We start from the raw sequence: 3,616 nt of genomic DNA on the forward strand, positions 1-3,616 counted from the left end.
TTTTCTCTCCCTCCCTCCCTCCCTCCCTCTCTCTCCATGTTCATCATCAAACTCTAGAGACAACAGACTTTGACCTCACAACAGCCAGCTAAAGGAGAATTTGTTCAATGGGCTCCAGCCTAAACTGGTGTCTCACTCAGCTTCCAGAAAAAGATGGCATTTCCATTTCTGGGGCTTAGGAGGGAGGAGTCTCTTCAAATCCTGTAAACCCTCATGTTTCCAGCACCAAAAAAAAAAAAAAAACCAGGTATAAAGAGACCAACCAGGCCTGCCTCCATGGGCCTCCTCATCTGAGAACACCAGGACGCTTGGCATCAGAAAAGGCCTGGTATAGGAAGGAGCGAAGCAAGGGCTCTCCAAGTGGAAGCAAAGCAAAGAGAGGAAGGTGGGGTTCAAGCTGAATATGTATGGGAAGAACAGGAAGAGGAAGGAGAAGGAGGAAGAGGAAGAAGAGGAGGAGGAGGAGGAAAAAGAAGAAGAGGAGGAGGAGGAGGAAACCATTCTATGGAACTGTGAAAATGCAGATCAAAGAGCCCAACCTGACCTATGTGACCTATGTTCACTGGGTCTTGAAAAAAAAAAAGTGTGCTATCCAGAGGCACTAATTCAGGTAATGGGTAAGTACTGGCCAGGTCTGGAAGCCATTCTGGTGGCTGTGTGGTAGCCCATCTGTCCTTAGATACCAAGGCCAGAGACACAGCTTTGGTTTTGTTTGTTTGTTTGTTTGTTCGCTTGTTTTAACTCCAGGCTTGGGGTGGAATTTCCTACCTCTGAGAGACCAGGTAGCTTCATTTTGGAAGGAATGTGTTCATGACTGCAAGAGGAAGGTCATACGTGTCACAGACCTAGCCAAGGCATCCCAGAAGAGTACATCACTCGCTGGGAACTGTCCATATGCCGGCTTTCCTATGCACTTTGCAGGTTTTGTGTGTGTTACTTGGCCCTCACTAGGAAGTCGCCACACATCATTTTGTAAACAGGGAAACTGAGCCTCAGAAAAGCCATTGTGTTAGAACCTGGATCTTTCTCCCCAGTGTGTACCTAGGGCCTGCTGGCATGGATCCATGGGAATCTACTATAACCAACGTGTCAGAAACTCAGCCTGCATCAGAGTCTGTTTTCCCCTGGCAGCTCATGTGTGACCTTTGCCTACGGAAGATGTGTCCAGCCTGAGCTTCAAAAGCCAAAGCCCTTCCTTGAGAAATATTCTGAGCGACAGTAGGGGTGACAGCTGATTCATCACAGAGACAGAGACAGGTCAAAGGTAGGGTGGCATTCTCAGAGACACGAATCATCCAGAGCCCAATTGCATAAGAAGATATGTTTGAAAACTGAAGGCTAAACAGTGAGTTATTTTAGACAAACAGGAGCATAAGATTCTAAAGGGAACCTGTCTGGGCTAAAAGGAGATAGCAGCGGGTGAGCACATGGCAGAGAGGACTAAGAAAGTACAGTATAAATGGCAGATGCATTAGGAAATATGAAAGACCATTTTTCTCCAATTCCTCAAAGAACGCATTATTTGAATAAAGAGAAAAGTGACCTATTAGGGAGCCGGGAAGTGTCATGAGCTGTTTGAGCTAAGAAGTTGGCTCTAGAAGTGGAGTTGCCCACCCCTACGATCTCAGACATACACATGTTTGGCTCAAAATCCCCCTGAGGATGAGCCTGGCCTGGCTCTGTAACACACAGAGAGAAAAATACCGCAAACAACTAAGAGATGAAAGGTGCTGTGTCTTGTGGACAGGTCGACGAGAAACCATTTCCAGCCAAGTTTACTGTTTCCCCCCACAGTATTAAATATATATATATATATATATATATATATATATATATATATACACGAGGCAAAGAGAGAGAGAGAAATTGGAGCCTCATACACAGAGAGAAAACTCAACCTGGAACTGCAGCGAAGCTGCCTCAGTTTCTCCAGCTGGTTTCTGCTGGGCATTTGCTGCCCCTGGTTTGATGATCTTATTACTTTGATTCTTCCCATAGTCCGGCCTCTCCAGTCATCTCAGCGTGGTGGGTCTCTACCGATCTGTGCTTTTCACTCTATGCTAACTATGCACTTAACCAGCTCATTCACAATGGGAAGTTCAGCTATGGTAAGTCTTCTACAGAGGTTCATATAGAACAGGTGCTTTCAGCATGCGTGAAAGCAAGGCTGAAAGAACTAAAGGAATCGTGTTGTAATTTCAGGCAATTCATAGTAGGCTGTGAGTAGGAGTATAGAAATTAATTTCTAAAAAGTAATATACCGTGTTATTCACAGCCCCCAAAATCAATTGTAGAGAATAAAGAATAAAAAATAGTCAGCCTGTGTCTGGAAAGTACTGTGGTAGTGAGGGGGTGGGGGGTAAGAGCTGGGGATGGATTTGATCAGAACACATTGTATACATGTATGAAGAAATAAATACAAGATGGGTTTTAAGAAATAGTTAACCCAAGAGAAAGCAGGAAGAGGTTAACAATGATGCAAAGAACAGACAAGTGCAGAACAGCAGAAATCTAGACTTAAATCATCTTATCAGTAATGAAATGGAAAAGAGAGACAATCTAGTTAAAAATCAGAGATTATCAGGCCAGGGCAACTCAAAGATCCCACCACCTGCTACTCAGCTGAGGCAGACACAGTATAGAAGGACTTGGGGAATTTGAAAGTAAGTGTTGGAAAAATAATACATGTATAGTCTAGCTTACAAAAGCTACCCACACAAGAACATCAGACAAAATAGATTTAAAGGCCATCAGAGTGGCCTTGTTGGTTCTCAGTGGATTTTTGGTTCTGAGAAAATGTCATCAGGGAGAGTCCAAGCTTTCAATACATAACACAACTAGCAGATAAACTTCAAAATACATAAAGCAAAAGCCAAAGGGCAACAATCATTGTCTCTAACTCATGGGTCAAACAAACAAAGCCCAGGGAGATCACGGAGTCCTGGAAAGCTCTTCTAAGTCATTTGACTGTATTGCTTTCGTGCCCCAGAACCACAGGGTTCACATTGCTTTAAAATATGCCAGGAATGTTCATTGGGGGAGACAGTATCCATACACCAGGTTTCAGTCCCCCTGGACTTGTACAAGAAACTGTAGCCAACCTTAAAACAATTAAATTGGAAACTAATAATAGTGGTAGGATTTCTCTTTTAACTATCAAATATTGGAAAATAACTAGTCTGCTCATAATTAGAGTCATGAAGGGTCTAACTGGATAATGAGAATATACTTAACAATAACAAAAAGAACATGTGGATAAAGAATAGCGAAGCTTGCGTGTCTAAATATTTATATTTAGAAAACAACAACTTTCAGTTAGTTCTCTGTTTCACCTAGAAACAGGTGCCAGCTGGGCATAGTGGCACACGTCTTTAATCCCAGCACTAGGGAGGCAGAGGCAGGCAGATTTCTGAGTTCGAGGCCAGCCTGAGCTACAAAGTGAGTTCCAGGACAGCCAGGGCTACACAGAGAAACCCTGTCTCAAAAACCAAAAAGAAGAAGAAGAAGGAGGAGGAGGAGGAGGAGGAGAAGAAGAAGAAGAAAGAAGAAGAAGAAGAAAGAAGAAGAAGAAAGAAGAAAGAAGAAGAAGAAGAAGAAGAAGAAGAAGAAGAAGAAG

At 43.2% G+C, this 3,616-nt stretch overlaps 1 protein-coding gene across 10 annotated transcripts in view; it reads right to left on the bottom strand.

Moving 5' to 3' along the window:
• Rimbp2 (RIMS binding protein 2) overlaps positions 1-3,616 on the bottom strand; it is a 192,534-nt gene that overhangs the window by 32,902 nt on the left and 156,016 nt on the right. The window lies entirely within an intron of this gene.

This window comes from Mus caroli, chromosome 5, assembly GCF_900094665.2.
Source record: "Mus caroli chromosome 5, CAROLI_EIJ_v1.1, whole genome shotgun sequence".
Lineage (NCBI taxonomy): Eukaryota > Metazoa > Chordata > Mammalia > Rodentia > Muridae > Mus > Mus caroli.